Genomic DNA, 24,825 nt, shown 5'->3' on the forward strand with positions numbered 1-24,825 from the left:
ATCCCAGTGCACTGCTGTGAAGCTTTTAACCTATTTTGCTGCTGATTCTGCAATTTGTATTGTTGACTACTACTTTACTGATGTGTTTATGGTTTTGTTTTGTTGTTTATTGCTTGTGTTAGGTTTTGCTTGAATTTTAGTTCTTTTATATTTACATATAGTTCTATTATATTGTGAGCTACCTAGAGGGTCTGGCATAATAGGCCATTAAGGCAGGATATAAATTTTAAATAGATGAGTAATTTAAATGACATGGCAAGCTGGCAATTCCTTGGCAGCCTCGTGACCCACTTGCAAAATTCTCATGACATCACAGTTGCCCAAATCCCACCCTTTTGGCCTTGTTGATTAATCGTAAGGACATGCCCTTCAGCAGAATTTTAAAAACATGGGCAGGATTCAAAGTAGCACAGGCAGTGTTCTTCTTCTGCATGGGGCCATTTTAGTTCTCCTCTGTACTCCTGAGCATCCCCTGAAAGCCAGTGGGCCCTATGGAGTGGCACCCCAGGAGAAAAGGGATGTTATCAGAAGGAAATATCACTTTATCTTTTGTTCACACATCTGTCCTTTTGTATTCTGTAAAGCACTATGTGCACTGCAGCTAAATAATTCATAGAATCATAGAATATTAGGGTTGGAAGGGGCCTACAAGGCCATCGAGTCCAACCTCCTGCTCAATGCAGGAATCCAGGTCAGAGCATCCCTGACAGATGGCTGTCCAGCCTCATCTTGAACACCTCCAGTGTGGGAGAGCCCACCACCTCCCTAGGTCATTGGTTCCATTGTCGTATTGCTCTAACAGTCAGGAAGTTTTCCCTGATGTTCAGCTGGAATCTGGCTTCCTGTCACTTGAGCCCATTATTCCATGTCCTGCACTCTGGGATGAATAACATCTGCTCACAGGTTGGGGAGGGATGGCTGGATTCTGGCTCATAGTCCTGTAAACAGATAAGCAGCTTCTGGGATTTGTATATCCTGATTTTAGTGAGCATATAGCAGTGTATTCCCAAACGTTTTGATTACCTGGGCACAGTTGTTATTTTAAATGCTCTGCATTTTATTCCACCTTTTTCACATGTATAGTTTACAGTTTTTTCGGGAAGACCATTATACCATTGAGAAATGTTGCATAGCAGTAAGGAATCAATTTAGTTTACAATATCAGTATGTAGAAATACACAGTGATATGGTCTTCACCAAACAACTGCTCAATCAAGTCAAGAAATACAAGCAGAGAACTCCCCCCCCACCCCTAAGTGAATAAATAAAACATTTCCCAGCACGGAGAGCCTTAACTGTTCTCCTCTTAGACCTGTTGAGTAGGAAGTCTGCACCTTGCAGACAGAAAGGTTATTACCCTCTTTTTTCTTTTTCTGTCTTGGGGTGAGTGGGTGGGTTAAAATTGTAGGCATATGTCCTTCTATGGCAACGTGCTTTAAGCATTTCCTTAAAAAAAAAAAAAGTCTAGCCATGCAGTTTTCAACAGGAGGTGTGAGGCAAACACATGCAAAGTCAACATTTTGGTCAGGCCATCAGTGCTGAAAAGTCGGGCCAAATGCAACAATTGCATTTGTTGTGATCTGTAATTTTTGTAGGCCTCTCTCATTTGTTGTACCAATAAATACAAAGTTTTAAGTGTTTTCCCTATCAATTGATCAAGGTTCTCCCTGCTCCCTCTCATTCCATGATAGTGCAGTACTGGAAGCTTAATGTTCTGTGTAAATCAACCTAAGTTGGTTGATGGGCTGGAGTGACAAAGATGCTCAATTGTAAGTGGGCTTTTTTGTTTCCTTCCCTAATGTTGAGTATGGGCTATGTAGTAGTAGCTGATCAAGTCTTTCGTTGTGCATCCTCACTTTTAATTTAGACACATTTGTCATTTCTTAGGGCGTTGCTTTGAAAACTGCTAGCCTAGGCAGAACTTTCAAATGTGTTGGCAAAAAACAACCTATGCTTTAGCGTTAAGGCATGCTACTTGGTAACTGCTATTTGATATACAAAGCTGTTTTATTTTGAGTCAGACCATTGGCCAATCTAGCTCAGTATCGGCTCTTTAGAGTAGCCGTTTGAAACCTCAGGCAAAGATCTTTCCCAGCCTTGCTTCTACATGTGATCGTTTAACTGGAGGTGTTAGGTAGTGAACCTGGAACCTCACAGTAGGTTCAGTAAAATGTGTGTCTATAAATTGTTTCTTAGCAACTTTTTGATGTACAGTTGTCACAAGTTGTTTGGGAACTTGCCCTTTGTTTGGAAACTTTAGCTTACAGGCTTGGGAACTAATCTTGCATGTTTTGGTGCTGCAACCATGGTTCTCTGTAGCTTTAACGTGCAAGGGTGGCTAAATATATAGAAATGTCTTTTGCTTCTTTATTGTGAAATTATGTATCCATTTCATCACTGGTGCTGGAGACTCCTTTCAAGTCAGGCACCCATTCCTCTTTTAAAATACAGCAGAATGAGTGATTGGTATAAAAATATTTTATATTTATTGATGTATTAAATTTCTATACTGCCCAATAGCCAAAGCTCTCTGCGTGGTTCAATACTCTGTCTACTCTATTGTTTATTACTGCTTCATCAAGTAGCATGGAAGGATTAGGCCTTCAAGTAATACCCTGATAAATTTGTATATTAAAGACACACTTAAAATCTTTTTTTACGAATGTGTTCTTGGTTCAAAAATGGCAACCACACCCAACAACAACTGAATTTCCTTGAACTCTTAGCAGCCAATGGCATTGTCTAAACAGCTCCTATGTAATGGATGCATAACACCATAGCAATCTGGAATATTGTTTAAATACCGTAAAAATCTCTGCTCATTTACTCTGTCTGAGCTCTGCAGAGAAAAGTGGTGTTGTAAGGCCTGCAATAGCAGGAGGTACCACTTTCATATCGGTGTAAAATGAAACTGTGTGTGTTTCTCTTCTGTTAGCTCTTTTTAATCTTTAAATAAGACGATTGGTAGCCTGTTGGCAAGAAAATGGGCCCTGAATTTTTATTCAAAGTTATACAAGGATGATAGTTGGATTTTGTGGCAGGAGGCAAGCCGTTGCTTTTCAGAAAGTGCCGTCAGGGGAAGATTTTTCTGAGTTACCTGCTGGGTCCAAGCTCTTTTATGTTGTTGTTGTGACAGGTAGATTTATATGGCTTGAAATTTGTACAAATCAGTTGTCATTCAGTGCAAGCTGTCAATGTGTCAAACTGTCATGCCTGCTGCGAGGGGATGCCTGAAGGGGTGTACAAGGGGGCAACCATGGAGAAAGGAAATGAGTTCAAACAGACCTGAAATGGAGCTCACTTCTCTGGTTTTTTCTGCCCCTGTAGAGCTGGCATTGATTTTCCTTGATGTTGAGCAACAGCAAACCTTCAATGACATGTTGTTAGCAATCTAAAGTTGCTGTTTATTGTCTCTTAAATGGCAGCAAATCATGCAGAAGAGAATACAGTGTGTGTGTGTGTGTGTGTGTGTGTTTTGAATTGTACTGCATGTTTTAGCAGCATCCTGTTCATGTCACTTTTCTCTGGCCTGGCTGGTTCCTAACGGGAGACCTGCTGCCTCTGTGTTGATGAGCACCACTTTCCTGTAGCGTTTTGCAGACGCAGCATGAAAGGGAAAAACGTTGCTGGCTCCTTTTCTCAGTTTGGTTGATGGCTAATAAACCCAGCACTTCAAAGATAAAAAGCAGCAATACCTAACTTAACATATGCAGGTCTTTGTTGTGGGTGGCTAGATCAGAATTTTCAGAGATAAAGGATATATTGGAGTAAAATTGCCTGAAGTGAGGGATAGTAGCCATTATGTTACAGTGGACTGTGGTAGTTTGTACTACAGGACATCTGGCAATCTCAATCAAGCCTACTATTAATTCAGTCTTTGGCTGCATCATTAATTTCACCCATCAATTTTTTGGCCTCAAGAAGCAAACATTTCAATGCTCTTGCCGATGATGGCTGCTGCCACAATGAATCTGTTTGTCTTTTATGGTGTCACAAGACTCTTCGTTTTCTGCAACAGGCTAACGTGGCTATTGTTTAATTCAGTGTTGACCTCTATACAAAGTTAACAAGCAGTCTCTAAAATACCTAATTTAGACAGATATTATATACATTCTGGCCCGCTAACAATATCCTTAACTCAAAGTTTTTGATTAAGCTGACAGACAAGTTTATCTTTTTTTCTTAATTTTTATAGAAAATTGTGCAGCTTGGCTATACGAAAGAGGTGGATTTCAAAATGTGCAGATAATAATTGAGAATGTTTTGTGCATAAGTTGCTTCCCCCACTTCCTAATTCATGTGTAATTTATCCAGGGATTGTACTATTTGGTGCGTGCCAGGTATTGAGTAAATTTATCATTACCTTAAATTATGGACATAGTCTCTTGAGTAATGCTGCATTTAAACAAGATTGACCTGGCTGCAGTCCTGACTTTGCGTTCTCTTCACATCTAGACCAGTTGACCTGCCTTTAATTAGTCATATGATTTCTCTCCCCTCCCCCCCCGCTTTTTTTGGCATGCTTAGTTTGATCCTTCAGTTATCAGGTGATCTTGGGAAGGAATCAAAAAAAGTAAAACTGGATGGAGACAGAAAATGGGAAGGTGACATTTGAGCACCAATCAGCAGCAAGAGGTATAAAAAAAAATTAATCAAAGATTTCCATGCAGCCATTACCAGCTGGCATTCATGGCCTCTGAGCCGTTGAGCTAAAAAGTCTACAGAGAGGTACACGGCGCAGCTGAGTTTGTCTTGTAAAAACACAGCTGTCCAAAACATGACAGCTACAGCATTAGCAGGGCCATTAAGAGGTGTAGAACATTTCCAGGGAAATGATTTGAAAAATGACAATGCTGGCTCCTTGTGCGATATTAATTATACCCTGTGTTCATGGCAAATAAGCTAAAATAGTTGGCAAGAAAGACAAAATGAGGTGTCTTGTTTCTGGTAGTCAGTCGGATCAGTCATTGTACACGTTTCTGTCTCTCTCTTTTAAATCGGCTAACGCTAATGGACAAAAAGGTGTTTCTTTATTAAATATTCTTAGTTTGTGCTTGTGCATACGAGAGTGCTTTAAAATATGGTTCTCAAAGTACAAGGTGAGCGTTCTTGTAGCTATTCTTGTTGCTATTCCGAAACCATAGTTATTCCTATAAACTATTCCCAAACCATGGGGCGGGGGCGGGGAGTGTCTGTCTTGAATGATCTATGATCAATCCAGTATCCACAACACAAGTCAACACAGGGCCTATATTCCAACCTCTGCCTCTTTGATCTTGACGGTGCTATGGTGCCGTTATGCTACATTATATTTTTGTTGTGCTCTTTGTCCTGTTGGTAGGAGTAGTGGGCAACTCTGCTTCTTGAGGTATCCTTTCTTGCATTGTCACTGAAGTGTGTATGCTTCTGGCCCTAGGTATATGAGTGAGCCCTTTCATCCAAGCAATTGATTTTGTTTTGTCTTTGCTGTAGTGGATAGGTGGAGCTTGAGCAGACTTTTTTAGAGGTTCTCATGTTGATCATGCCCAACTTTCAAATAAAATACTAAAATGTGCAATCTTACTGTTACAGATATACAGAAGAAGTCAACATCTGGCCTAGCCCTGCTCAGATTGCCAAGTGATAGCACTGCATTGCAAAGTACGCAGTGGCAAAGTATACTGACCGAAGAAGTTGTGGTTGTATTGTTATATTGTGGTTTTAATGTTCTATATATTTTAAATTGTTTTATTGTGTGCCGTTTGGTTTTAATTTTTGTGAACCGCCCAGAGAGCTTCGGCTATTGGGCGGTATAGAAATGAATTAAATAATTAAATAATAAATAAATAAGTCAGGACTCTGGGCTTCTTCACACAGAGCTTTTATCCTGCTATTGAGATTGTTCACTCACAGAAGTTTGTGGGCCCTTTAGATGACATTGTGAACCTCCAGGGCATCTCCTGCACTAAATGACCTTGATTCCATTTTTAAATAGATCGGATATAATGAGCTATCGAATTACCCCACTTGTGTTCTGCTTGAATTCCCTCTGTGAAAAAGGAAAAGCCGCAAGAAGAGGAGCTAGACCAGTGAAATGTATGGAAGACTCAGCTGAGGGGGAGAAGGAGGGGGGAAGGAAGCCTCTGTAAAGGGAGTCTGTTGTGATCCTGCATTTAAAACAGAAGCAGAAAGCCCCGTTTTAAATGTGGGATTTTAGGTTGGTGTACAGATGCTCTGTGTGTCTTCTCTGCTCTAGGGATGGGTGAAAATATCAGGTTTGTTTTCTTCCATATTTGAATTTTTTACATCTCACGTTCTGAGATTTCTGAAAGTATATAGTGAGATGTTGATATAATGACTTTCAAAGCATTTCTGTAGAAGCACTATTTTTCACCTTAAGTGAAAGCTGAGATTCCCAGGAAACCTAGTTTTGTGCCAGTATGGAAGATGTGTAGAATATAGACATCCCTGAATCTAACCATTTCATGATTCATAGTTGATAAAATCAGTTCCCAGCTGTTTATGTCTTGTCTTTGTAGGTGGAATAGTACAACAAATAATGAGGAAAGTTTGCCACTGTTCTTTCCCTATATCTAGTGTCTTTGATGAAATGGGGTTTTGGAACCCATTCAATAAAGCAATGGACTGACTATAAATGGAGAAGCAGTAATTCCCTTCTAACAGTGTATTTGGAGAGGGTTGATAATTTTTCATAATCGTCTGTAAATTTAAACCTGTAGTACCACGGAGCTACTTTGACCTCCCTTGGAATTGTCTAATCAACTTGTGTTATTTTATTATTATAGTTTGTAAATAATAAGTATTATTAATCAGTGTCTCAAACACTAGGCACTATGCAATAATTAAGAAAACCATTTGAATATGAGTTCGGAAGTACCATATTAATTACCAAGTGGTTATTAATAAGACTGGTTTTTCTTCCACTCTTCGCACAATGCTAGAAGCTATTGTTAGGAGTGCTGGGTAAGTTGAGGTCTCTGTGCTTCAAGAAAGACCCAGGGAAGTTGGAGCAAATGTGAAGGAGGACAACAAAAAATGTAATAGAGACCTTGATAATTTGGCAGATGTGGAAAGACTAAGGAGTTGGGATTGTCTGCATGGAGCATGGCTGCATGGTTATTTGGCAATTGTACTTTTAGGTAGATTTCCTACTTCTGGAAGACGACTGAGGTCCCTTCTAATTTCTTTTGCTGTTACTACCATATACCCATGAATACTGTGTCTGCATGAGTATATTCAGATTTCAGTAGGTGAGTCAAATATATTTGTGGGCAGGGCAAAATTCACAGGAGAGTTCAGAGGCCTGACCTGGGGTATATTCAGTATTAAATTGCAAAAGCAATTATTTTTAAGAACATACAAGTTATTTCTGAGGAATAATCACATGGGGGTAGGAAATGTAGTGAGGAAAGAGTGAACTGTCAGCTCCCTACCTTTCTAAATGGCATCCCTGTGGGGATTCTTTTGCCCTAGGAAATTAATTTCTCTATTTGATCTTGATGTTTTGGTGTGCAGATTTTTTCCTTGACATCTGACCATGCATATAGGTGAACGTACAGTACTCAGATTGTGTGTGTATCTGGTGTAATAGACGTTTTGAGAAACCACATCTGTATTTTGGAATCTTATCTTGGGTCTTCATATGTGATTTTCAGTCATATGCCCAACAAAGGACATAAAATTTAATGTCATGTGTAGTTAAACACTTATTCCTGTGTGTTAGGTGGAGTTAGAACACCCCTGGTTTTAGGAAGTGTATTATCTCTCCCATTGTTGCTATTATTAATATTTATATAACTATTAAATGGTTGACTCCTTCATTTTTATGACATCTCGTAAAGTCATCCTTAGATTAGTAGATGTGATTGCATATGCACCAAAAATATATATTTTTGTGGGCCAGATACTGTTTGTTTATTTAAGGGATTTTTAAAATTCTCTAGAACAGAACTGGAAAGTGGCCAGTTTAGAAAGGGATCCAATAGGTATCCAGGAAATTATGGGCTGGTTGGCTTGATGTATGCTCTGGGTAAATTGGTGGAATGCATTATTAAAGATGAAATTATCAAGCATACCGAGTCTTGTTGAGGAGAATAAACATGGCTTCTGCAAAAGTAAGTCTGGTCTCACTAACCATTTAGAGTTTTTTGAGAGTGTCAACAAGCATGTGGATACGGGTGATCCGAAAGACAGTTGTATACTTGGACTTTCAAAAGGCTTTGACACAAAATCCCTCATCAGATAATCCTGAGCAAACTTATAGCACTCATAGAATAAGAGAAGAGGTACTAATCAGTAACTGGTTTAAAATGGAAAGTAGAGACTAGGAATAAATGGATGGTTCTCACAATGTATCACTCCTTTGGTACAGAAGCCAATCATCAATATGAGTTACAGATTTTTGTCAGAAGATCAGAAATTTCACATTTAAGTTTTTAAAGAACTCTTGGATGGATACCACTGTGGCCTGGTGATCGATTTGTTTTTCAAATCATCAGTAAGGTCTAGAACTTCATCTCTCATCACCGCTGTTTGTCTCAGAGTCTCTTTCTGAAAATATCAGTTCAGGCATGGATGTCTGTCCTACATCTTCTGCAGTCCATACAGACACTGAATTAATTCAGCTTCTCTATAATCCCCTTATCTTCCTTGGTATTCCTTTGCCATCCAGTGGTCCAAGTGCCCCCTAGGTGGTTTCCTCCTTCTGTTATATTTAAATATACATGCACACAATTCCTGGTGCGTGAGGTATATACACAATCAAATGATGAAAATGTATGTCCAGTATTAATCCCTTACCACCAGTGGATTTTACTTTGTGCATGAGGCTGGGGCGTAGGAAAGAAGGCAGTGTTCTAAATGAAAGGGATTAATAATATGTGTAGATATAGTTACGTCTGTTCCAAGAATTTTCTGGAAATTGCAAAACAGGACATGTAGTTGGCACATGTCCAGGAGAGTAAGGCGACCTGTCCATTGCTTATCAGTATATGTTAATTCTTTTAAATGTATGCAACTGTAAAACTGCTCATACTCTAGTAATGGAGCTGTTAAAATAGAAAAGTCAAGCTTAAAAGCTCATATTGTGAGGAGAGCAATATTCAACTTCTAAGGTAAAAAGGCAACTCCTCAAAATCTTTCAGGAATGCCACTGATTCTCTGTGTCTCTACTAAAAGTGATACTCCAATTTGCTTGGTTGCCCCAGGAAAATCCTTCAGTAGGCTTGTCTTTGTACTGTTGAGCAATGCTTTTTCCCTCCATAGCCTCAATATCCGATACATCATGCTGCTACCTGCGTTGGTCCTGTAGTTAAATTACCCCATATAAACAACTCTTTGTAATTCCTTCCTGTGAAAAATGCTGTGTGCTCTTCGTAAAGAAGAAAATAGATCTGAAAATAAGAGGTCACAAGCAGGTCAAAATGTTTACCAGAAAGATCTTGCAAAGTTTCATGCCATGAAGTTTTGAGATTCTAGTTGAGATGGTCATTGCTTTATTGTTCTTCTTTTAAGTATCTCATAGGGTGTGTGTGTGTGTGTTTTAAACATGGCTAAGGTCAGCTTATATATGTTTAAAACAGGCATTTAAATGTTGCAGCTTGTCATCTGATAAACCTTTCCTAAACGTATTGAACATAAGAAATAATACTTTGCCTTAACAGCCAAGTGCAGAGAAAATGTCTTAAAATTATAGTGTGTGGCAAATTAGAGACTTCTTCCCCCCCCTCTTCTTTCCAGTGCTGAAACATAAGCTGTCCACGCCCCCCACCACTTTTTTTTACCTTGTTTATCTTGAAAACACACTTTAATGCCTGTAGTGTTTCTGTTAACCTCCCTGAACTCATGTGATTTCATTCATGTGATTTGTTGTTGAATGACCTTTCAAGGATTTCACAAAACATGACCTTTTTCTTGTCAAACATTCAAGGGTTTGTCAAGTGAAGCTGTCAGGGGGACAATGCTTGTTTTGCTCATTATAACTAATGTGCTTCCAGCATCCTTGAAAATGCAAATCATATTTTTCTATATGAGATTGTCTGCTCTTTGTTTTGGGAAGGAAAGAACATCACAATACATAATGCCATATAATATATAACATGCACAGAGTTTTTTTCCCCCCCGGTGTAGCAATGGATATGTTCTAAATAATTTGATATGGCTCCGAAATCAAGCCCTGTGTGAGGGCTTCCAACAGCACATAGCCAGACACTTAGAAGGACCTTTGATCTGATCCAGCAAGGCATTTTCTTATGGCAGAGTCCTAGTTTGCACTGAGATGATAAATCTGTATCTGGCTATACCACTTTAGAATGCAGCACGTGATGGAATATGCCTCCATAAAACAATAAATTCTCTGCACATAAAAAACTAGCATGTCAAGATGAAAGCTAAGCTAGAACGCTTCTCTCATATATAAGATACCTAGTTTTGTGTGTGGGGGGATTTTTTTTGGTATATAGGAGCCATACAAAACCATGTGGATGTCCACCTTCAATCTGAAGTGGTATAGCCCAGAAGGATACATGTTTACCCTCTCAGTAAGAACAGGGTCTATTGTTGACTTCATATCAACTTCTGGATGTAATAAGTGTATTTTCAGTGTAGTCGCCATTAACATGAGCGACAAATATAGTTCTTAAAATGTACTTGTACTTCAGTTATTGCCAGACTGGTAAAACATTGGCTGATATGTTACTGGTAGTGGAATTCAGCTCAAAATTTGTTGGACAGGAGAGATGGAGCAGTGTCGCTAAATTCCCAGATTTTCTTCAAACTTTGAACAAAACGCATGTGGGAACATCCAGTTTATAGTTGCAGTGGGCACAGCTGTACAACTCCAGTTCTCTTGTTGCAGTGTGGCTGGCAGTGAGGCATGCACGTGTGGGAGCATCAAGAGCTACTGTACAGGCTTTGGCCTGGACACACTGAGCAGGCATTCACCTCCACCACTGCCACAGTGTTATCCATGAGCAGCCGCCAGGTAAGCATTAATACATTTTATGCAAGTTAAAAATAAGTGCCTAATGCCTCTCGTTGATTTCAATTCCTTTGCATTCATTGGCCAGAACACTAGAAGGCAGGAGCAGGTTTATTTCTTCCTGAGGAACTGAATAGAATACTGCCTTCATGTCAGACCAATGCTGAAAATGCAGGGAGGGGCCCGGAATCTCCCTAAGGGGCCCATTCACTCCTGTGGCTATTGTCCTGGTGGTAGCTGGAGAAGCTGATCCATGCTTTTGATCACAGCTTATATGGCTGCTCTGGATGCTCCATTGTTCTGGATTGGGGAAACAACTGATTGGCAGCAAAGCATAAATGTGTGGGAAGATCCAGGGCCTCTTTGAAAGAAGAATGAATGTATGAACCTGCTTTATACTGAGTCAGACGTTTGGTCCACATAGCCCAGTATTGTCTTCTTGGACTGGCAGCTGCTCTTCAGCAGATGTCTTTCCTTCACTGCTATCTCAGTCTTCCCCAGACTGAGTTCTTTCAGATGTTTTGGCCTCCAGTTCCCATAAGCCCCAGCCAGCATGGCCAGTGGTCAGGGATTATGGGAGCTGTAGCCCAAAGCATCTGGAGGAACCCTGAGATCTTAATGATATAGGGCAGGATGCAAATGTTTTAAATAAAATAAACCCAGCTTGCAGTAGGCTGTGTTACCTGACCCTGACTTAATTGGAGATGTCGGGGTTGAACCTGAGTCCTTCTGCATGCAAAGCAGGTACTCTCTCACTGAACTATGGCCCCTCTTTCTCAAGCATGTTATGTAGCCTCCATCATTGGTGGAGTACATGCTTTGAATGTAGAAGGTCCCCAGTTCAATCTTTGTCATCTCCAAGTGGGGCTAGGAAAGACACTGCCAATCAGTGCTGACAATACTGGACTAAATGGATCAATGATCCAACTCGGTATAAGGCAGCATCTTGTGTTCCTTCTTATCTATCTATCTATCTATCTATCTATCTATCTATCTATCTATTTATTTATTTATTGTTTTAGAATTCTGCCCTGCCTTCCACTATAAAATACCCTAAGGTGCTTGACAAATTCAATAAAATCAAACTATAAACAATTAAAAAACAAATGTTTAGTCTAAAGCTGTTAAAAACATGAGCAAAGAGGACTCAGCCTGTTGTGTAAAAGATGATAATGATGCTGCCAAGCGAGTTTATCTAGGGAGGGAGTTCCACCGTTGGGCTGTCGCCACATAAAGGTCCTCTCTCTGATACCCACCTACCCAAACTATGAAAGTGGGAACATAAGGGACAAACCATAGGTGAAGACCTGAGTTGACAGGCAGGTTCGTATGGGGGGAAAGAGGCCTTCAAATGCCTTGGACCCAGGCTATTGATTCAAACCAGCACTTTGAATTTAGCCTGGGAAAAGCCAGTGATGAAGATATTGTAGTGAGGATAAAATGGGGCGGTGGGTGGAGAATCATGTATGCTGCTACTTTGAGCTCCTTGGAGGAAAGGTGGGTTATAAATGTACCAAATAAATAAATAGATGCATATGTTATCAAAGCATGGAGGATAACTGTGGCAAGATAGTCTTAGTCCAGAGGTTGGTGCATTGGTTCCTTTGCACTTCCTTCTTTAACATGAATGTCATTTAGGGTACTTATAGACAGGGTGCTCCGAGGAAGCTTGAACTGGTATGGAACTGAGAACACCCAAGAAATAAGGGCTTAGGGCCAAAGCAGACATTATATTAAAGTGGCAAGCAGTGATTTCTTCCTTTCTCTCTCTCTTTCTCTCTCTCTCTCTCTCTCGTGCAAACGCAGCGGCTTGATCCAGATTGGGAACACAGCGGGGGCAGAGGAGGGTTAAAACTTATCATAGAATCATAGAATAGTAGGGTTGGAAGGGGCCTACAAGGCCATCGAGTCCAACCCCCTGCTCAATGCAGGAATCCAAGTCAGAGCATCCCTGACAGATGGCTGTCCAGCCTCGTCTTGAATGCCTCCAGTGTGGGAGAGCCCACCACCTCCCTAGGTCATTGGTTCCATTGTTGTATTGCTCTAACAGTCAGGAAGTTTTTCCTGATGTTCAGCCGGAATCTGGCTTCCTGTCACTTGAGCCCATTATTCCGTGTCCTGCATTTTGGGATGATCGAGAAGAGGTCCTGGCCTTCCTCTCTGTGACAACCTTTCAAGTACTTGAAGAGTGCTATCATATCTCCCCTCAGTCTTCTCTTCTCAAGGCTAAACATGCCCAGTTCTTTCAGTCTCTCTTCATAGGGCTTTGTTTCCAGTCCCCTGATCATCTTTGTTGCCCTCCTCTGAACCCTCTCCAGTTTGCCTGCATCCTTCTTAAAGTGTGGTGCCCAGAACTGGACACAGTACTCCAGATGAGGCCTAACCAGTGCTGAGTAGAGGGGGACTAGTACTTCCCGGGATTTGGAAGCTATGCCTCTATTAATTCAGCCCAAAAGAGCATTTGCCTTTTTTGCAGCCACATCCCATTGTTGGCTCATATTCAGCTTGCGATCTACAACAATTCCAAGATCCTTCTCGCTTGTAGTGTTGTTGAGCCACGTATCCCCCATCTGGTAACTGTGCCTTTGGTTTCTTTTTCCTAGGTGCAGAACTTGGCATTTATCCCTATTAAATGTCATTCTGTTGTTTTCTGCCCAGCGCTCCAGTCTATCCAGATCACTTTGAATTTTGTTTCTGTCTTCCAAAGTATTAGCTATCCTGCCCAATTTTGTTTCATCTGCAAATCTGATCAGCATTCCCTGCACCTCCTTCTCCAAGTCATTAATGAAAATGTTGAAGAGCACTGGGTCCAGGACTGAGCCCTGCGGTACCCCACTCGTTACCTCTCCCCAGTTTGAGAAGGTCCCATTGATAAGCACTCTTTGAGTCTGATTCTGTGGCCAAGTGTGGATCCACTGGATCGCTGTTTCATCTAGCCCACTTTGAGCTAGTGTGCTCATCAGGATATCATGGGGCACTTTGTCGAAAGCTTTGCTGAAGTCGAGGTAAATTATGTCTACAGCATTCCCACGGTCTACAGGTTACTTTGGCTCAGTCTTCTCCCAAAAGGAATAAAGTAAAGTAAATCCTTTACTCTATGTAAAGGATTACATAGAGTAATCCTTTATTATTCTAGGATGCAGTTCATCTGGCCCTGGAGATTTGAACTCATTGAAAGTCATTAGGTGGTCCTTGACCATATGCCTATCGATCTCAAGCTGCAATCCTGCCCCTTCAGCCTGTACTTTGCCTTTGCCAGGGGGGTCATAGACCCTCTTTTGGGAGAAGACTAAGCCAAAGTAGGAATTGAGCACCTCTGCCTTTTCTTTGTCATCTGTTATCGTTTTGCCATCCTTATTTAAGAGCTGAACCACCATTTCTTTCCTCTGCCTTTTACTATGCACGTAGCTGAAGAAAGCCTTTTTGTTGTTTTTAGCATCCCTCGCTAACCTCAGCTCTTTCTCAGCTTTAGCCTTCCTGACGCCATCCCTGCAATTCTGTGTTACCTGCCTGTATTCTTCCTTTGTTGCTTGGCCTTCTTTCCACTTCCTATATGTGTCCTTTTTTGTTTTCAGGTCATCCCTAAGCTTTTTGTGAAGCCACATTGGCTTCTTCTGTTGTCTTCCACCTTTTCTTCTTGTTGGAATGGTTTGTAATTGTGCCTTGAGAATTTCCTTTTTTAAAACCTCCCACCCATCTTGGACTCCTTTTCTCGTTAGTGTCGCTTGCCATGGGACCTTCCTGATCATTGTTCTGAGTTTATGAAAATCAGCTTTCCTAAAATCCAGGGTACACCTTTGACTACACTCGGCTTTTGCTTCCCTTAGAACCAAGAATTCAAGTACAACATGGTCATTTTCCCCCAGAGTTCCTTTATCCACTAAGTCATCTCTGTTGGTTAGGATCAAGTCAAGGATAGCTGATCCTCTAGTTCCTTCCTCTACTTTCTGTGGGAGGAAGTTATCCACCACAAAAGTCAGGAATTTCCTGGAGGGGCCATGTTTTGCAGAATTTGTCTCCCAACAATGCAGAATTTGTCTCCCAACGTTCTACTGCCCATGCTAGGGTCCCAATCCTGATAGCCCCCTGTGCTTACACTTGAATAAAAAAGAACAAGAGACACAGCTGCTGACTATGTAATGCTTTAATGTAATGCCTGCTTTGGTTCTTAGAGAGCTGTCATCACTGCCTTGATGTGACAGCAGCTATGCTGCCAGTACTGATCCTCATAGTCCAACCGGCCTAGCAGTGTTCATCCTACAGTTCAGCATCCTGGATGTGTGGAATTGTGGGTGACTGACACTTATCTTTAGGGTATTGCTCACTTCAGAACACTGTCTGGAAGCACCAATTTCTGCTCCCCGTGCTCACTCCCCTTGCTGGGCGGGGATGGATATTGCTAGGGCTACTTCCCAAATGATGGAAGCAGCAGAATGTATGGCTTGACACCATTTCTCAAATACTTCATGGAAAAGGTGCTATGTAAAGAGTTGCAACATCATGAAGTTACAGTAGAGGAGTTTACTTTTAATGGGTATGGTTATAGTGGATTTTGTTCTTGTTTTTACTTAAGCAAGTCTTGCTATGCCCAAATGTCTTATTGCCAGTAACCCACCCTGAGATTGAAGTCTTCAGTCTTATGTATAGTAAAACTTTGTCATAATGCCTGAATTCGTTATTGCTGACAGATGTATTTAGGGCAATTCTGTCTTGTATGGAGTACTCTACTTTGAAATGATAAAATCACACACATGCACACACACACATGACTTTTCAGCTTTAGATATAGGGTTTATTTATAGGGGTTCTTCTTTTGAGAAGAGCAATTTGTTGTAAAAGAACAGGAGATATTGAGCATGAGGAAACCTATTCATTCCATAAACTCCTGTCCCTCATAATATTTTATCCCTCCCTCTATAGCCCTTGATCATAAATGAGCTACATATTGCAGTGTGGAAAAGCTTCGTCCACTAGGTTATTAAGGACATATTGTGGGTGTTTATGATAGGTAGGTAGATTTTAGATAGATAGTAGCTGAGCTTTTATGTAGAAGAAAACTTATATCAAAGTCTTACACACACACACACACACACACACACCTATTCTTTCTCCATTTAGGTTTATATTTATTTATTACAATTCACCCCAAGGCTTAGGGCTGGAAACCAAAGCACTCACCATCATCAGCAGAACAGAATGAAATGAAATAAACAGAATTTTTCCTCACATTTTCCCTGAGCCTGACATCCAAAGGTTAACTCAAAAGTTACATTTTAAATCTTATCCAAAAGGTGCTGAGGCTTGGACTTCATAACTTGAAGGAATATATTATATTACACGATAATTTTAAAGGAAATGTACTGATATGCTTAATCCACACTGTAAATAAATGTGAAGCTGCAGTTTTAAAAATTATTTTAATGACCAGGAAGAGATCTGTTAGGAGACATGACCAGCTACTTCTGTATAAATAATATGGAACTAATCGGTGGGATCTTAACACACACAAATGTGCACTAGATTGTGTCTGATAAATGTTGGTACTACACATTATTGTGCTACATATGGAAAAGAGGAGGCAATCACTTGCTTGCCAAACCCCCTAAACATCACAAACTGACTCAGTCCCTCTATATCCCCCCGTCCCCAGATGCCTAAGGGAGACATGACAGGGAGACATATCTCATATCATAGATATGATTAACTATGTTGTGGAGAAACAGAGATTTTTTCCCCCTCTCACATAACACTAGAACCCAGGCAATTGATGGGCAGTAGATTCAGGAAGGACAGAAGAAAGCACTACTTCACATAACATCAAATTAACTTAGAGAATGTGCTGCTGCACGGGCTGAGAAGGCTTTCAGAGGAGATTAGACAAATCCCTGGAGGATAGGTGGCTATTAGCCATGATGCCAAATGGAACATCCATATTAAGAGGCAGTATACCTCTGAATACCAGTTGCTGGGGGCAAATAATGGGAGAGGGCTATTGAATCATGCCTCGCTTGTGGGCTTTCCAGAAGTATCTGGCTAGCTACTGTGAGAAACAGCATGCTGGACTAGATGGATCTTCAGTATGATTAAGCAGAGCTCAAGAAAATAAGTGTGTGTGTCCCTGTGTGTATAAGTGTGTATAAGTTCTCCTAATAAAATTGGAGGGAATGGATAGTTGCAGCACTGATGGCTGGTTTGCATGTGAACACATATTTCTTAATTTCCCTTTGTTTGCTTACTTTGTGTATAATGACTCAGCTGAATATATGAACTGCATCATTTGGAATGTACTGTTTCAGTAGACAAGGAGAGATGTAAAAGGTCTACCTGCACCAATGATTTTTGTGGTTTCTTCACCTCTCCTAGTCATCAAATGAGGTAAGAACTGTTGTGGCAAAAAGCAGGGTCCCAAGGTTAAGAAATTAACTATCCCCTGAAGTTTGTTGTTCTCCCTCTCTATTGGCCATTTGGAGTGGGTGTAAAACACATCACTTTCCTTTGGGCCTTCAGTTCAACTGGCTAGTTCGTTTTATTCTTCAATGGTTTTTGTAACTGTTCTGTTTTATTTTTCTTACTTTGAAGAGTGGCTAGCACATTATTTCAATTATTGATACTAATATGTTGTTGGTGGTGTTGTTAATTTGATGCAAAAGTCTATGAGTGTCATCAGGTTCATGTGTCAACCAGCCTGGAGTGTATTGATATTATCATAGTAAGTTGATGAAAAACAGGAAGATTGCAGGACAAAATGGCTGTTGCTGATTTGCATAGGTTGATTCACTTGAATGTAGACAAAAATGGTCCATTGCTGAAGATTAAAACTTGCCAGGGTTTTAAAAAATGCAAAACCCAGTTGGGCCACCTTAAACACGGAAGTGTTTCCAGACTTGTAATTACTGGATATAAGAATCTAGACAAGAATTTGATGGGAATTTTTCACATTCAGGTATCATTTGTATGAATGGGAGCTGCACTTGAATGCACTTGAATGCTCTTGCATGAGACCCAACTGATTAAATGGGCCATGATCAGAAAACTTGCCTGCTGTATTTTTTCCAATGAAAAAGGTGGAATTATATTATCCATTATACAGATGTATCCTCTTTACTTGCAGCATTGAAACAGGCCACCTCACATAATGGTAGATAGGTCTTTGTTTTCCTTAAAATCAGGTTATGGATACACTAATTTCTACTTTTATTTCTGTGGCAGTAAAGTAGGAAAAAACTTGTAAAAAAGACCACATAGTTGCTTGACACTCTGTCTGCTCCTTAAAAACCTTTTTTCCCCTCTATTGTTATTTATGTGTTCACCTCCAAATGGGTATAGATGACACAAATTAAGTCACTTGTAATCAGATGTATTTGTTGTTGTTCAGTCGTGTCCGACTCTTCGTGACCCCATGGACCATAGCACGCCAGGCCTTCCTGTCCTGCGCTCTCTCCCGGAGTTCATATTCATTGCATCGGTGATGCTATCTAGCCATCTCATCCTCTGTCGTCCCCTTCTCCTTTTGCCTTCAGTCAAAAGCCAGCATCAGGGTCTTTTCCAGAGAGTTTTCTCTTCGCATTAGGTGGCCAAAATATTTGAGCTTCAGCTTCAGTATCTGTCCTTCCAATGAGCACTCAGGGTTGATTTCCTTTAGGATGGACTGATTTTACTCCTTGCCGTCCAGGGGACTCGTAAGAGTCTTCTCCAGCACCACAGTTCGAAAGCATCAATTCTTCGGCACTCAGCCTTCCTTATAGTCCAGCTCTCACAGCCATACGTTACTACTGGGAAAACCATAGCTTTGATTAGACGGACCTTTGTCGGCAAGGTGATGTCTCTGCTTCTTACTATGCTGTCTACGTTTGCCATAGCTTTCCTCCCAAGGAGTAAGCGTCTTTTAATTTCATGGCTACAGTCACCATCTGCGGTGATCTTGGAGCCCAAGAAAGTAAAATCTGTCACTGCTTCCATTTCTTCCCCTTCTATATGCCAGGAAGTGATGGGGCCAGATGCCAGGATCTTCGTTTTTTTAATGTTGAGTTTCAAGCCAGCTTTTGCACTCTCCTCTTTCAACCTCAACAACAGGCTCTTGAGATCCTTTTCGCTTTCTGCCATTAGGGTGGTATCGTCTGCCTATCGGAGGTTGTTGATAATTCTCCCGGCAATCTTAATTCCGACCTGTGATTCATCCAAACTGGCGTTTCTCATGATGTACTCTGCATATAAGTTAAATAAGCAGGGTGATAATATGCAGCCTTGTCGTACTCCTTTCCCAATTTTGAACTACTCGATTGTTCCATGTCTGGTTCTTACTGTTGCTTCTTGACCCTCGTACAGGTTTCTCAGGAGACAGGTAAGGTGGTCTGGTACTCCCATCACTTTAAGAATTTGCCACAGTTTGTTGTGATCCACACAATCAAAGGCTTTAGCGTAGTCACTGAAGCAGAAATAGACGTTTTCGTGGAATTCTCTTGCTTTCTCCATGATCCAGCGAACGTTGGCGATTCGATCTCTAGTTCCTCTGCCTCTTCGAAACCCAGCTTGTACTTCCGGTAGTTCTCGGTTTGCATACTGCTGAAGCCTAGCTTGTAGGATTTTGAGCATCACCTTGCTGGCATGTGAAATGAGCGCAATTGTGCGGTAGTTTGAACACTCTTTGGCGTTGCCCTTCTTTGGAATTGGAATGTAAACTGACCTTTTCCAGTCTTGCGGCCATTGTTCAGTGTTCCAAATTTGTTGGCATATTGAGTGCAGCACTTTAACAGCATCATCTTTTAGGATTTTAAATAGCTCAGCTGGAATACTGTCATCTCTGCTAGCTTTGTTGTTACTAATGCTTCCAAAGGCTCACTTGACTTCACTCTCGAGGATGTCCGGCTCAAGTTCAGTGACCGCACTATCATGGCTATCAGGGATATTAAGGTCTTTCCTGTATAGTTCTTCTGTGTATTCTTTCCACCTCTTCTTAATCTCATCTGCTTCCGTTAGGTCCCTGCCTTCTTTGTCCTTTATCATGCCCGTCTTTGCACAAAACGTTCCTTTGAGATCTCCAATTTTCTTGAAGAGATCTCTAGTCTTTCCCATTCTGTTGTTTTCCTCGATTTCTTTGCATTGTTCATTTAAGAAGGCCTTCCTGTCTCTCCTTGCAATTCTCTGGAACTCTGCATTCAGTTGGGTATATCTTCCCCTTTCTCCCTTGCTTTTCGCTTCCCTTCTTTCTTCAGCTTGGGGCATAGACTTGAATTACTGTGATGTTGAATGGTTTGCCTTGGATTCGTACTGAGATCATTCTATCGTTTTTAAGATTGTACCCCAGTACTGCTTTTCCCACCCTTTTGTTGACTATGAGTGCTACTCCATTTCTTCTAAGGGATTCTTGCCCACAGTAGTAGATATGATGGTCACCTGAATTAAATTCGCCCATGCCTGTCCATTTTAGTTCGCTGATTCCCAAGATGTCGATGTTCAATCTTGCCATCTCATGTTTGACCACCTCCAGCTTACCTTGATTCATTGATCTGACATTCCAGGTTCCTAAACAATATTGTTCTTTACAGCATCGGATTTTCTTTTCACCACCAGACACATCCACAGCTGAGTGTCCTTTCGGGTTTGGCCCAGCCGCTTCACTCTTTCTGGTGCTACTTGGAAATACCCTCTGCTCTTCCTCAGTAGTATATTGGACACCTTTCGACCTGAGGGGCTCATCTTCCGGCGTCATCTCTTTTAGCCTTGTGATACGTTCCATGGGGTTTTCTTGGCAAGAATACTGGAGTGGGTTGCCATTTCCTTCTCCAGTGGACCACATTTTGTCAGAACTCTCTGCCATTACCTGTCCGTCTTGGGTGGCCCTGCATGGCATAGCATATGGCTTCACTGAGTTACGCAAGCCCCTTCGCCACAACAAGGCAGTGATCCATGAAGGGGAATCAGATGTATTTAGATCCCTATAAATAGCTAGAATATCTTATTTTTTTAATGTAAAATAGTGAAAGGATAGACTGAAATTCAAGCAGCCAAAATAAAAGTCACAGGGCTGTTCATATGATTGCTGCAGCCCACCATTGCTTATTTAAGGCATGGTGGGTTGCGGTGTGTGCTGGTGGCCATTTTGAATATTCAGTCTACAGTGGCCAGTTGCCGTGGCTTACCATGTTGTCCAAACCCATCAAGGGTGGGTTGTTGCTGTGGTTAACAAACCACTCACAACACATGGGCTGTTTTAGGGTTGTGGGTGGTTTGTTAACCATGGCAACAACCCACCCTCGCCAGGTTTGGTTGACATGATAAGCCATGGTGCCTACCTGCAGTGGTTTGTATATTCAAAATGGCCACCAATATGCACCACAACCAACTGTGGCTTAAATAAATAAGCCACAGTAGGCTGCTGTGATTGTGTGAACCAGGTCACAGTAATTCTCTCACACACCCCTATCATTGAAATCACTACTATGTTGATTCTTCAAGGGCTGTACTGAATTGATAAAGACATTTTTTCATTCACCTTGAAATAGGTTGCCTTGTTTCGGTTGTATTTCAGGGGTGAGAAAAAATTCTTTTGGGGAGAAGAAAATTGGAGTGGCCACCATTTCCCATCCAGAAAACCCTATTCTGAAGTATGCTTTGTATTTTGCGACATTCAAGATGGCTGTCACCATAAAAAAATGACTGCTTTGCTATTTGCTAGGGGGCCACCATTATAGTGGACAGCAGCCAAATATCTACAGAAAGACACACTTTTACAAATCACACAGACTCATGTTATTCAAGGGGGGGGGGAAATCAGAGATCAATAGTACAATCCTATGCATATTTACTCTGAAGTAAGCCCTACTGCCCCTTCATGGATCACTGCCTTGTTGTGGCGAAGGGGCTTGCGTAACTCAGTGAAGCCATAAGCTATGCCGTGCAGAGCCACCCAAGACGGACAGGTCATGGCAGAGAGTTCTGACAAAATGTGGTCCACTGGAGAAGGAAATGGCCACCCACTCCAGTATTCTTGCCAAGAAAACCCCATGGAACGTATCACAAGGCTAAAAGAGATGACGCCGGAAGATGAGCCCCTCAGGTCGGAAGGTGTCCAATATGCTACTGGGGAAGAGCAGAGGGAATTTCCAAGTAGCGCCAGAAAGAGTGAAGCGGCTGGGCCAAACCCGAAAGGACACTCAGCTGTGGATGTGTCTGGTGGTGAAAAGAAAGTCCGATGCTGTAAAGAACAATATTGTTTAGGAACCTGGAATGTCAGATCAATGAATCAAGGTAAGCTGGAGGTGGTCAAACATGAGATGGCAAGATTGAACATCGACATCTTGGGAATCAGCGAACTAAAATGGACAGGCATGGGCGAATTTAATTCAGGTGACCATCATATCTACTATTGTGGCCAAGAATCCCTTAGAAGAAATGGAGTAGCACTCATAGTCAACAAAAGGGTGGGAAAAGCAGTACTGGGGTATAATCTTAAAAATGATAGAATGATCTCAGTACGAATCCAAGGCAAACCATTCAACATCACAGTAATTCAAGTCTATGCCCCAACCACTGAGGCCGAAGAAGCTGAGGTTGATTGGTTCTATGAAGACCTACAACACCTTCTAGAACTAACACCAAAAAAAGATGTCCTCTTCATCATAGGGGATTGGAATGCTAAAGTAGGAAGTCAAGAAATCACCGGGATAACAGGCAGGCATGGCCTTGGTGTACAAAATGAAGCAGGACAAAAGCTAATAGAGTTTTGCCAAGAGAACACGTTGATCATAGCAAACACTCTTTTCCAACAGCACAAGAGGCGACTCTACACATGGACGTCACCAGATGGTCAATATCGAAATCAGATTGATTATGTCCTTTGCAGCCAAAGATGGAGAAGCTCCATACAGTCAGTAAAAACAAGACCTGGAGCTGACTGTGGCTCAGATCATGAGCTGCTTCTTGCAAAATTTCCGCTTAAATTGAAGAATGTCGGGAAAACCACTAAACCGTTCAGGTATGACCTAAATCATATCCCTGATGAATATACAGTGGAGGTGAGGAATAGATTTCAGGGATTAGACCTGATAGACAGAGTGCCTGAGGAACTATGGACGGAGGTCCGTAACATTGTTCAGGAGGCAGCAACGAAATCCGTCCCAAAGAAAAAGAAGTGCAAGAAAGCCAAGTGGCTGTCTGATGAGGCTTTACAAGTAGCTCACGAAAGAAGGGAAGCGAAAAGCAAGGGAGAAAGGGGAAGATATACCCAACTGAATGCAGAGTTCCAGAGAATAGCAAGGAGAGACAAGAAGGCCTTCTTAAATGAACAATGCAAAGAAATCGAGGAAAACAACAGAATGGGAAAGACTAGAGATCTCTTCAAGAAAATTGGAGATCTCAAGGGAACGTTTTGTGCAAAGACGGGCATGATAAAGGACAAAGAAGGCAGGGATCTAACAGAAGCAGATGAGATTAAGAAGAGGTGGCAAGAATACACAGAAGAACTATACAGGAAAGATCTGAATGTCCCTGATAGCCATGAGAGTGCGGTCACTGAACTTGAGCCGGACATCCTCGAGAGTGAAGTCAAGTGGGCCTTAGGAAGCATTAGTAACAACAAAGCTAGCGGAGATGACAGTATTCCAGACGAGCTATTTAAAATCCTAAAAGATGTTGCTGTTAAAGTGCTGCATTCAATATGCCAACAAATCTGGAACACTCAACAGTGGCCACAAGACTGGAAAAGGTCAGTTTACATTCCAATTCCAAAGAAGGGCAATGCCAAAGAGTGTTCAAACTACCACACAATTGCGCTCATTTCACATGCCAGCAAGGTTATGCTCAAAATCCTACAAGCTAGGCTTCAGCAGTATGCGAACCGAGAACTACCGGAAGTACAAGCTGGGTTTCGAAGAGGCAGAGGAACTAGAGATCAAATTGCCAACATTCGCTGCATCATGGAGAAAGCAAGAGAATTCCAGGAAAACGTCTATTTCTGCTTCATTGACTACGCTAAAGCCTTTGATTGTGTGGATCACAACAAACTGTGGCAAATTCTTAAAGTGATGGGAGTACCAGACCACCTTACCTGTCTCCTGAGAAACCTGTACGAGGGTCAAGAAGCAACAGTAAGAACCAGACATGGAACAACTGATTGGTTCAAAATTGGGAAAGGAGTACGACAAGGCTGCATATTGTCACCCTGCTTATTTAACTTATATGCAGAGTACATCATGAGAAATGCCGGGTTGGATGAATCAGAGGTCGGAATTAAGATTGCCGGGAGAATTATCAACAACCTCCGATATGCAGACGATACCACCCTAATGGCAGAAAGTGAAGAGGATCTAAAGAGCCTGTTGTTGAGGGTGAAAGAGGAGAGTGCAAAAGCTGGTTTGAAACTCAACATTAAAAAAACGAAGATCCTGGCATCTGGCCCCATCACTTCCTGTCATATAGAAGGGGAAGAAATGGAAGCAGTGACAGATTTTACTTTCTTGGGCTCCAAGATCACCGCAGACGGTGACTGTAGCCATGAAATTAAAAGACGCTTGCTCCTTGGGAGGAAAGCTATGGCCAACCTAGACAGCATAGTAAGAAGCAGAGACATCACCTTGCCGACAAAGGTCCGTCTAATCAAAGCTATGGTTTTCCCAGTAGTAATGTATGGCTGTGAGAGCTGGACTATAAGGAAGGCTGAGCGCCGAAGAATTGATGCTTTCGAACTGTGGTGCTGGAGAAGACTCTTACGAGTCCCCTGGACTGCAAGGAGGTCAAATCAGTCCATCCTAAAGGAAATCAACCCTGAGTGCTCATTGGAAGGACAGATAATGAAGCTGAAGCTCCAATATTTTGGCCACCTAATGCGAAGAGAAACTCCCTGGAAAAGA

The 24,825-nt window shown here is 41.5% G+C and overlaps 1 protein-coding gene and 1 long non-coding RNA gene across 6 annotated transcripts in view; both read left to right on the plus strand.

Moving 5' to 3' along the window:
- The window catches only part of LOC146350566 (uncharacterized), a 29,167-nt gene extending 23,170 nt beyond the window's left edge, over positions 1-5,997 (plus strand). The window contains exons 3-4 of the long non-coding RNA XR_014789315.1: positions 5,572-5,640; positions 5,975-5,997. This is a non-coding gene — a long non-coding RNA (uncharacterized LOC146350566). The remainder of the gene's footprint in view (positions 1-5,571; positions 5,641-5,974) is intronic.
- The window catches only part of LRMDA (leucine rich melanocyte differentiation associated), a 1,351,091-nt gene that overhangs the window by 124,054 nt on the left and 1,202,212 nt on the right, over positions 1-24,825 (plus strand). The window lies entirely within an intron of this gene.

This window comes from Heloderma suspectum, chromosome 3 (genome assembly GCF_057233095.1).
Source record: "Heloderma suspectum isolate Gila_16-S chromosome 3, 16-S_ref, whole genome shotgun sequence".
Taxonomy (NCBI): domain Eukaryota; kingdom Metazoa; phylum Chordata; class Lepidosauria; order Squamata; family Helodermatidae; genus Heloderma; species Heloderma suspectum.